This window comes from Chelonia mydas, chromosome 7, assembly GCF_015237465.2.
Source record: "Chelonia mydas isolate rCheMyd1 chromosome 7, rCheMyd1.pri.v2, whole genome shotgun sequence".
Taxonomy (NCBI): Eukaryota; Metazoa; Chordata; order Testudines; family Cheloniidae; genus Chelonia; species Chelonia mydas.
In genome coordinates, this window is record NC_057853.1 from 80,082,241 (window position 1) to 80,093,944 (window position 11,704).

Here is an 11,704-nt window from a genome sequence, read left to right on the forward strand (position 1 = left end):
AGGAGTTTGGGCTCTAGTGTGCCTTTTAAAAAGAAAGGAACGGCCATGCAGCATCCTTTGGAGGTTGCTTTTAACGTGGGTTTGGGGGTTTTAATCTAAGTAAATCTTTTTTTCTCTCTTTCCTTTCTCTTTAAAAGCTCTGGGGCAAATTCTGGTCTGTTCATTTAGATTTACAGCAGTGTAACTCCATGGATCTGTATGGAGTCTCTCTCGATTTACATCACTGTAAGTGAAAGCCTAATTTGACCCATTGTTTGGCTCCTCTCTGCATGAAAAGATTTACAATAGTAGCCTGAGACCACCTCTGACTATTTTTTTACCTCTTGCAAAAATAAACCCCCAGGTATGCCTTGAGTAGGAGCAGGGCCAGCTGCTTATTTTTGGGGCTGGCAAGTATTTTACACTGCAAACACACACCCCATAGCACTAACTAGAAAGGGCAAGTCATTTGCCCATGTGCTCAACAAGGCCTCTCATTTTAGGAGCCCATCACAATACAGGCAACTGGAGAAGGATAGCAACTTGCCTGTAGGGCTGGTTCCAGAGATTCCTAAAAGCATGAGCATAGTGAGCCAGCCATTTGCTTATGTGGCCAGTGAGGCCCCTCACATTGAGACACTTAGAATACATGCTGAGATGGAGGGTCAGCAGGGGAACAGGCCCTCCTGCCACACTTAATTGTGAGTCACAAGAAAGTAGTTCCTATTGCTGCTGCTCCACAAACAGTTGCGGGGGAATACTGAAAATATCTCCCCTAGAAAGGTGTTTTGTTAGTAGAAAAGGAGGAAGACTGGGCCTCCCCTAAGAAGTTTGTTGCTGTTGAGTTCCAACCTGGAGAAATAAACTGAGGCAGATTGGTTGGGGACTGGATGAATTGGTAGGAGTCAGGGGGTTTGAATTGATGATGGTTTGTCAAGACTGGGGAGAGATCTGGTACAGATAGTTACTGTGGGTCTGTTGGTCTTCAGGGAATTTGGAGGGAGTAGGGTAGTTTACTGGATAAAATTGATTGGGGCCAGGTGGCTTGTCTGAGAGGAATTGATTGGGGCCAGGTGGCTTGTTTGGGAGGGGGCAGAGGTTAGCACACTTAGAATTTACATCTCTCTACTATCTCAAAAAGACATGCTATTAAAAATGGGCCTGATTCATCCCTGGTGTAACATAGCAGAAATCAGTGGAGTTACACTGGGGATAAATTTGGCTAGTTACAAATTGACACAATCTGTGGAGGTGTTTACATTTATTACATCACTTGTATCTCTGGCTGCATAACAGCTGTTTAACTTAATGAGATACTATTCCTTTAAGGAGTAGAAGGAAGTGTGCATGTAGGCATCCAGAGCAGGGCATGAGCACGCTGATGTCACCATGCACGTGGAGTTACAAGAATCAGGCTGTGTAAACAAACTTGTCAATGGTGTTATACCAGGAATCAATTTGGCCTAATGTCTCCAATTTTAAAAATCTTAATATAAAATTAGGAAATTGTAAAACTGGACAAATATGCCCTTGTAATATGATGCATCTAAAATGCTTTTAGTAAAAACGCTGGTTAGAAGAATGACTTGTAGATTTGTGTCTTTTTAAACTTCAAAGCTAACAAAATATATATAAAAATGAAGACTCCTAATTAACAGATCTCGCCGGTTGATTTCAGTAACTTATTTTTTTTTTAAGCTAAGATTTATTCTGGTTTTAGGAATTCTTCTATGAAATGACCCAAGCTTGTAGGTGCCGCGCTTCTTCTGCTCCCAATCAGTTTACTTCTCTGTCTGGGCGGAGCTGGAAAAGTAGCCTAGTTAGCCCTAAAGGTAACAGCAGCTGTCCCTCTATGCAGCTGAGGAGTAGCGTTGATGTGCCCTGAAGGGAATCATGTCTAGTCCTTCTCAGGCAGGAGCTCGACCATATTTTGGGTCTATAAGGATGGACTGATCATGTAAAGCAGATAATCAAAGAATTAAATGAAAAGTGAGGTGTACAAAATAATTCTTTGACATCTGAGAGCTCTTCACAGCAAACACAAATCTTTGATCTATAATATTTTTGAAGTCTTTATTGATTGTGTGTTATTTTTGCTGGCATGTTGCTCACAACTGTGAATGTTTGTCTAAGCATTTGCATTCTAAGCTCTGGTTTTAGTCACTTACTACTTTCCAAAACACTCACCTTTCAAACTTATTTTTTCCAGGCTTAGTCTCTGCCTGAAGGTTAATTTTTTTTTTTTTATTGTGGTTTATTTAAAGTGGTTCAACCACTTTTTTTTAAAGCAGAAAAACAGTTTCTCTGCAAAAACACATGCAATTTTTAAACTTTAAATATTTTTAATGCAGAACTAGAGCGGGAGAAAAAGCCTTATTTCTTAGTGGGGAACAGTTAATTCAAAAGTGCTTTGGACTATCTTAGTAATAACTGTTTGAGTGATGCCCCTTTAAAAGTTACTTTGGGCCAATAGAGCAGTTAGTACCATTTTTTAGTACAACTTCACAACATTAGGAGCAAAGGTTGACTGTACTGAACGTGGAATAAGGCAGAGCTGCACACTTCTTGTAAGAATGCACCAGGCCGTGCACACAAAGTGTACACATTTTAAAATGATTTAATGCCAATATTTAAGAGGGTTTCTTTGTTCTTGTGGCACCAACTAACTGTCGTGTCTTCCAGCCTTTTTATCACTCATACCTATTTAGCTAAAATTGTGAAAGGCTTTTTATAGTGTTATTTTCAAAACATTGACAAGTGTGCTTATCAGTCTCATTCACTGTGAATACTGTAAATTGTGGATTGAGGGCATAATCTTGCAAAATGCTAAGTGCCCATATCTCCTATTGAAGTCCTGCAGAATTAAAGGTGTTCAGCAGTTTGGAGGATTGAGCCAGGAATCAAGCAGCCTTGCCTTGCTCAAATAAATTTGTTAGTCTCTAAGGTGCCACAAGTACTTCTTTTCTTTTTGCCTCATCAAGGATATGATCCTACAAGCTGCTCCACATGGTAGAACCTTTGCACCTGGGCAGAACAGATTTCAGGATCAGGGCTTTGGTGTCTGATCTAGCATCTGCCAAAGTTATTTTTTGCCATGGATTTTATGGGAGAACGATTGGTTCTTCGGTGCACATTGCCCACAGTGCTTCATTCATTGTGCACACAGTAAAGTCTGTAAACCGTTTAATTAACCAATTTCTGCAGTTACACTATTAGAAATTTTAGGAACAAATTCAGATTTGGCTGCTTACACCAAGTCTGGTGTATTCATGGAGAATAATATGGGAAATATGACGTCATTATGTAAGTCAGTGGTGAAGCCTCATCTGGAATACTATAAGGGACTGGTCATCCCATCTCCAACAGAATATTGCAGAATTAGAAGAGGTTCGGAGAAGGGTAATGAGTATAGGTAGGGGCATGAAAAACTCATAAGAAGAGAGCCTGAATGGATTGGGATTGTTTACCTTAGGAAAAGAAACTAATGAAAGGAGACATAATAATGAATGGTACTGAGAAGGCAGATCAAGAGCTTCTGTTCTCCCTGTCTCAAACACAAGAGCAAGGGGACAGTCAATTAAATTAGAAGATAGCAAATTCAAAACTGATAAAAAGGAAAAAACTCTTCACCACCACCACTCCTGCACATAATTAGACTATGGAACTCATTGCCACATTAGGTTGAAGCCAAGGATTTAGCAAGGTTTTAAAAGGGATTGGACATTGATATGGCTAACAAGAACATCCAGAGTGATACTAAATACTAACAAAAGTCTTGGAAAGGATATCAAAACCATATGCTTTGGGGCTTAAGCCAGTTGTTAACTGATAGACATTAGCTTGAGATGTAATGTGCTGGCCAATTTTCCCACATCTGCCTACTGGGAATGGGCAACAAGGGATGGATCACTTGATGATTACCTGTTCTGTTCATTCTCTCTGGAGCACCTGGTATTGGCCGCTGTCAGAAAACAGGATACTGGGCTAGATGGACCTTTGGTATGACCCAGTATGGTTTTTCTTATGTACTGCAGAATTCTTACATCTTCCTCTGAAGGATCTGGTGCTGGTCACTGTTGGAGACAAAATATTGAGCTAGATGGACCTTTGGTTTGGTAAACTCCAGGATGGCAACTCCTACGTTCCTAATTCTGAATTTGGTCTATAATACTATGTACTTGGATTTTTGGTTTATATGAATGTTCCAAGGTATTTTTTTCCCCATCATGCAAATCTCTGACTTTTAAAAACATATATATACGTAGAAACAAAATGTAGTTTCATTAGTGCATCCAAGCATGGTAAAATTAGGGTCCTAACCTAGTCCTTGCCTTGTTTGTGATTGTTTCTGGTTATTTGCCTGGATAGTACTCTTTTTTTTTTTTCCCTTGCAGCTGTGTTTTTGAGGGGTCACTGCTCTCTTTCATGATGTCATTAAAAGACTGCTATTATTTCAAGAACCTACATCTCATAGAATATCAGGGTTGGAAGGGATCTCAGGAGGTCATCTAGTCCAACCCCCTGCTCAAAGCAGGACCAATCCTCAATTTTTGCCCCAGATCCCTAAGTGGCCCCCTCAAGGATTGAACTCACAACCCTGGATTTAGCAGGCCAATACTCAAACCACTGAGCTATCCCTTCCTCCCCCCGCTATCCACCCAAAACAAGGTCCCACTGAGATTTGAACTCAGATTACTGGATTCAGAGTCCAGAGTGCTAACCATTACACCATGGAACCAGCTGTAGTTCTTTTTAAATGCTTCCCATTTCTCTTTCTCCTCGTAAAAGATCCTATCTGAAAAACACGAGTGTTCTAAACAAACCTACTACTACTAAAATACTCTAGTATAAAGAAAATAGTATGTGGAGGATTTTTTATTTTTATACTATATAAAGAATTAAAGTAAATTCAAAAATATGACTTTATGACAGTTTGCCTGTGATTTGGGGCCAAATCCAGCAACTGCTGCTCAAACAGAACTCCCATGGAACTCAATGAGAGTTTTTTGCCTAGGTAAGGACTGGAACAGGGGTGGGCAAACTTTTTGGACCAAGGGCCACATCTGGGTGGGGAAATTGCTTGCAGGGCCATTAATGTAGGGCTGGGGCAGGGGGTTGGGGTGTGGGAGGGAGTGTAGGGTGTAGGAGGGGGTGTGGTGTGCAGGAAGGAGCTCAGGGCAAGGGGTTGGGGCAGAGGAGGGGTGCGGGGTGTACAAGGGGGCTCAGGGCAGTGAAGGGGGTTGGGGTACAGGAGGGGGTGCACAGTGTGGGAGGGGGCTCAGGGCAGGAGGTTGTGGTGCAAGAGGGGTGCAGCAGGGGGGCTCAGGGCAGGGGGTTAGGATGCAGGGTGCAGGCAGGCGTCGCGGCAGGGGGTTGGGGTGCAGGCAGGGGGCTCAGGGAGTTGGGGTGCAGACAGGGAGTTGGGGTGCAGGAGAGGTGTGGAAGGGGGCTCAGGGAAGGGGCTTGAGGTGCAGGCAGGGGGCTCAGGGCAGGGAGTTGGGGTGCGAGGCGCAGGAGGGGTTCGGGCTCCGGCCTGGAGCCACTTACCTGCAGCAGCTCTGGGGTGGCAGCGGCGTGCACCGGGGCCAGGGCAGGCTGCCTGCCCAGGTCGCGGCCCTGCGCCACTCTGGAAAGTGGCCAGCACCATGTCCATGCAGCTCCTGTGGGAGGGGGCAGAGGGCTCCACGCGCTGCCCTCGCCTGCAGGTACCTCCCCCGAAGCTCCCATTAGCTGCAGTTCCCTGTTCCCAGCCCATGGGCTGTAGTTTGCCCAACCCTGGACTAGAAGAATGAGCTCTTGGTTAGTTTCATAGCATTGTTATATTTATATATGGGGCATTATTTAAATCAGTGGAATCATTCCACATTTATACCAGTATAAAGAAGAGCAGACTGTAAGTATCTGGCATTTGCTCCTAGCATAGTGCACAAGGGGAGGATATAGTTCAAACTTAAACCCTTCCTTTTTTTTCCTTTATTTTTAATGTAAATAACAAACCAGCATCAATCTGTAGTGGTCTATTCTAGAATTGTTCTCTGCAGGACCCCTCATTTCCCATTCTAGTTCCTTCTACTTCAGGCTCAAACCCTTTACTGCTCCTGGAATGGAGACACGAGGACCCACCTGGTCTGTCTGCCAGGTGAGTCATCAGAACAGCTTTACATCTCTGTGCAAGGTCCTAAAACTGACAACTTGTTAGATTGCCCCATTATATTTGGACACTGACAAGTTAGTGTAGACATTTTGAAATTAGATTGTTTATGGGCTACAAAAGTTAAGATGATGTAAAGTTACATTAAATTGCCCTTGAGAGGTTATTCCATGTGCCACTTCTCCATGAGACCCTTTTATCTGATGCAAGGAACAGCATTGGGTGAGTTGTCTCTCGCTCATTGCTGGAAAAGGGAGAGTCACTAACGCAGGAATACTGTCAGGTTAAAATAAAACCTGGGGGGGGGGTTTAATGCATAATCTGTGCTTACTCATAACACCAGATCAGTAAACAGAAATAATTGTAAATCATGTTTACATATGTGACATCTGACTAGAAACCAGAGGAATATGAATTTGTAAACATTTGTTGACAGTAGAACCTCAGGGTCACGAACACCAGAGTTATGAACTGACCGGTCAACCACACACCTAATTTGGAACTGGAAGTATGCAATCAGGCAGAAGCAGAGAACTAACTAACTAACTAAATACATAAAGCAAACACTGCACAGAACTGTGTTAAACGTAAACTACTAAAAAAAGAAGGAAACGTTTAAAAAAAAATTTGACAAGGTAAGGAAACTGTTTCTGTGCTTGTTTCATTAAAATTAAGATGGTTAAAAGCATTTTTCTTCTGCATAAGTAAAGACTTAATATAGCTTTGAAATAATATTCAGTTGTAAACTTTTGAAAGAACAACCATAACATTTTGTTCAGAGTTGCAAACATTTCTTAGTTCTGAACAAGCACCGTCCCCGAGATGTTCATAACTCTGAGGTTCTACTGTATCACTATTAAAGCACTTGCTGAATGTGCAGGATTTACCAGCTCCTCCCTGGGTGTGGGCACTGGCTGCTAGTAGGGGCCCTAGTGGTTTGAGGAGCATGTGCCAGGTCCTTTCCCAATGGTCTGATAGCAGGAAATGGTAGGGTTGCCAACTTTCTAATCACACAAAACTAAACACCCTTGCCCTGCCCCTTCTCTGAGGCCCTGCCCCCACTCACTCCATCCCCCGCCCCCCATTGCTCACTCTCCCCTCACTCACTTGCTTATTTTTACCCGGCTGGGGCAGGGGGTTGGGGTACAGGAGGGGATGAGGGCTCCGGCTGGGGGTGCAGGCTCTGGGGTGGGGCTGTGGATAAGGTGTTTGGGGTGCAGGAGGGGGCTCCGAGCTGGGGGGTGAAGCTGAGAGGTTCAGAGAGTGGTAGGGGGCTCCGGACTGAGGCAGGGTGTTGGAGGGACTGGGCTCTGGGCTGGGGGTGTGGGTTCCAGGGTCGGGCCAGAAATGAGGGGTTCAGGGTGCAGGAGGGGGGCTCAGGGTTGGGGCAGAGGGTTGGGCTGTGGGAGGGGGTTCGGGCTCCGGGCAGTGCTTACCTCGCGTGGCTTCCCGGAAGCGGCAACATGTTCCTAAGCGTAGGGATGGCCAGGTGGCTCTGCACGGTGCACGTGCCACACTGCATCTGCGCGCAGGCGCCACACCCTGCAGCTCCCATTGGCTGTGGTTCCTGACCAATGAGAGCTGCAGAGCCGGTGCACAAGGCGGGGGCAGCACATGGAGCCCCCCGGCTGCCCCTGCACCTGGGAGCTAGAGGGACATGTCGCTGCTTCCAGGAGCCACACGGAGCCAGGTAAGGAGCCTGTCAGCTCCGCCAACTGGACTTTTAACAGCCCGGTCAGCTGTGCTGACCAGAGATGCCAGGGTCCCTTCCTGACTGGGCGTTCTGATTGAAAACCGGACACCTTGCAATCCTAGAAAGTGGGTGTAGGCAGTACTAGTGGGGCAGAAACTCCTGATTCCTCTGCTCCTGCATGAGAATAAGTGGTGTTCCCATCCCCATTACTTATTGTTCCCCTTTCAATCTCTCCCTTCATATTACAAACTACAGGGAAAAGGATAATTTGTTAGGGAAAAAAGGGTGTGGATGGTAGAACTGGTGATTTTAGGGCATGTGGAGTTGTGTGTGTGTGTTGAAACATGCAAGAAAGGGTAATCTGTAACTTTGTTTGCTTCCAAGTCTCTTCCTCATTCATCTACCCTCACTCACTCTACCACACTCAACTCTAAAATTCATTTGCTGTGTTTCCCCAGAAGCCACCTTTCCTTTTCTTGTACCCAAGCTATTCATTCTCCCTTTTTTGTCCTTCAGAGTCCAGTCTTTGAGGTATACTTTGGCACCTTAGAGACTAACCAATTTATTTGAGCATAAGCTTTCGTGAGCTACAGCTCACTTCATCGGATGCATACTGTAGCTCACGAAAGCTTATGCTCAGATAAATTGGTTAGTCGCTAAGGTGCCACAAGTACTCCTTTTCTTTTTGCGAATACAGACTAACACGGCTGTTACTCTGAAACCAGTCTTTGAGGTGTTCCTCCTTCCCCAGTCCATTCTCCGCTTGTCCCAACATACCCCTTCTAACAGTTCAAGTTCACTTCTGTTTGGAAATATCAATTACTTCTGGCTTGCTCTTTCCCAGATACCCCCCAGCTCATCACTTTTTACTGACCATCCCATTGTTTGTGTTTGCTTCTTCCTCCCCCACTATTTTATCAGCTCACCTCCTCTCCACACAACATTTAATCCTCTGCTCCCTCTTTATATTCCTCACCAAAGCATTTCCTCTCTGAATTCCTCCACCCCAGCCCTCACGTCTCATTCTGTTCTCCTTCCCATCCCAGCATTTAATAATTCCCCCTTCCCCTCCAACATTTAATTCTTTCCCACGTCAGACTTGCAGCATTTCACCTTTTGGCCCCTATCCCCTACTGTGGGCATTTTAAGCCTTTTTTCCATCATCTTTTATTTTTAGAATCTTATTCTCTTCCTTTGTTTGCCTTCAAGAAATGGGAGAGGTGTGGGTCTCTTGGCTTTTCTCTCCTTCCTCAGCAGAATCTTTGCAGAGAGGAACACACTGAAGTCTTCCTGCCTTGGTCCCATGCAAAATGATGGAGTATCTAGCCTGAACTCTCTTGGAGTGGTGATTGGGGTGTGCATGAGTGCGAAACAGTAGTCTGAGCCTCCCCCACTGAGCAGCTGCAGCAAGGGAGATAAATTGAGATCTTCACTCACCCCTCCAGCCCTGAGAAAGTTAACCCTGGAGTCCCCTCTCAAATTCTACACTGGGGGAGGTGGGGGGAGGAGGAGATGCAGAGTTAGTCCAAAGAGCTGGCTATAAGGGGGAAGGGAATTCTTGCAGACCTTTTTAAAAAAAACAAACAGCATGTATGTGTGTGGGGTATTGGTTACTACACATGCTGGGGTATCAGGCAGTCCCCTCAATATATCCAGCCAGCTTTGATTGGTTGCAGAGGATTGGCAGCCACTTAGGCCTTGTCTGTATTTAAACATTTTGCCACTTTATCTTTGCTGTCATTGTGAAAGCAGCAAACTCCAAATCCCACCCCTCTGTAGACAGATATACCAGTGAAAGAATGCTTATATCAGTGGAGCTGTATCTAGACTAGGGCTTGTACTGGTATAACTGTATCAGTAAAAATCAGATCCCTTACCTACACAGCTATGCAGGTAAAGTTTTTAAGTGTAGACCAGGCCTTAGAAGGGGGTAAATAATAATAAAATACTTCTTCCTCCTTAGATGAATAAATACTCTGTAGATGAATGAAATATTTCTTCCTCTATAGCAGAGGTGGGCAAACTACGGCCTGCAGGCCAAATCTGGCCCGTGTGCCCCTTCCCCGCAGCCTCAGCTCACTGCGCCACCAGCACAATGCTCTGGGCGGCGGGGGTGTGAGTTCCTGGGGCAGCGCAGCTGCAGAGCCCGGCCTGACCCGGTGCTCTGTGCTGCACAGTGGCGTGGCTGGCTCCAGCCAGGCAGCGCAGCTGTAGCGCTGCCAGCCACTGGTGCTCCAGGCAGCACGGTAAGGGGGCAGGGCGTGGGGGGGTTGGATAGAGGGTAGGGGAGTTTGCGGGGGTGGACAGGGTTTGGGGCGGTCAGAGAGTGGGAAACAGGGGGGCGGGGGGGTTGAATGGGGGCAGTCAGGAAGAAGGAAGGTTTGTATGGGGTGGCAGGGGGCAGTCAGGGGTGGGAGTTCCGGAGGTAGTCAGGGGACAGGGAAAAGGGGTGGTTGGATGTGGCAGGGGTCCCGGGGGCGGGGGGGGGGTGGGCAGTCAGGAAGGAGAGGTGGGGTTGGATGGGGTGGCAGTCGGGGGCAGGGGTTCTGGGGGCAGTCAGGGAGAAGGGGTGGTTGGATGGGGCAGGGGTCCTGGGGGAGCAGTCAGGAATGAGAGGAGGGGTTGGATGGGACGGCCTCCCCTAACCCGCCCTCCATACAATTTCTGAAACCCAGTGTGGCCCTCAGGCCAAAAAGTTTGCCTGCCCATGCTCTGTAGCTTTCCTTATAGATTTATAAGAGGATCAAACTCTTGTAGAGCTGGCCAGCCTAAGTTTACTGTTAAGCTTATAATTTCCATACTTTTTAATGTTTAAATTATATGAACTAGATCTCAAACTTTTTCCAAGTGTGGAATACCTTTTAATTTTACCACACTTGGTAAAGCAATCCCCATCCTTTCATGTATTTATACCTGCTCCTGTATTTTCACTCCATGCATCTGATGAAGGGGTTCTAACCCACAAAAGCTTATGCCCAAATAAAAGCTTAGTCTCCAAGATAATCTATTAAAAAAAAAAATGACGAGGAGTCCTTGTGGCACCTTAGAGACTATGTCTCAGGATCTCATAACATCCCTGTGACAACTACAGACACTGTTTTTGTGGAAAACTGTTCATACATTTTCAATGTCTTAAATGTGAGATTCACAGAATTTTGAAAAATTCAGTCACTGTCTACTTCTGCTCTTCTTTTATCTCTTCCCCTCCCCCTCTGTTCTGTTTCTCTCTGTTGCCCAATGATCCTCTGAAAAAGCTCCTGTGTTGCCTGGTCTCCTCCACATTCACAGCTCAGGGGTGCTGCCACACCTTCTGGCTTAAAGTGGTTTCCATCATATACAGGGTTTACAGTTTGGTTCAATGGCTCTCAGCACCCTGACTATAAAAGTTGTTCCAGCACCCCTGTGCATACTTGTTCAGTCCTCTCCCCTTGTACAGCTTCTTTTTCTGTTCAGTTTCCTTCTCCCTTGGACTTAGTTCCTGCTGGGCTTGTTCTCTTCTCCCTGGACATCCCTCTCACACTAGTGGCTGACAACTCGGGTCTCTGAAAGTAGCTTGTATTTCTTTTGCTACTTCTGTGTAAAGCACTGGCCGCTAAGAGCAACAGATACGCTTCCAGCTCCTTGTTTCAAACTGCTTCTATGAGTCTGGGCTCTTGATTGAAAAGAATAGCCTGGAGGCTTGCAAAAGCAGTTGGAAACTAGAGGAGAGCCTGCACCTTGTGATTAATTAGCTAGCTTTCTGCAAACTACTTGCAAGTGCTTCATTGACCATGCTTTGGGATCTGCTGACATAAGCAATTCTGACATTAGTCTTGAAACTCAGATAATACAGTCAAACAAAACATTTCTCTATTACCAGCATTCAAACAACCTCAACTCCA

General features: G+C 45.6%; 1 non-coding gene across 1 annotated transcript; it reads right to left on the minus strand.

The window, feature by feature from the left end:
• Positions 1-4,645: 4,645 nt before the first annotated feature.
• On the minus strand, positions 4,646-4,717 carry TRNAQ-CUG. The gene has a single exon. It is a non-coding gene; the product is annotated as a tRNA-Gln (tRNA).
• Positions 4,718-11,704: the final 6,987 nt, after the last annotated feature.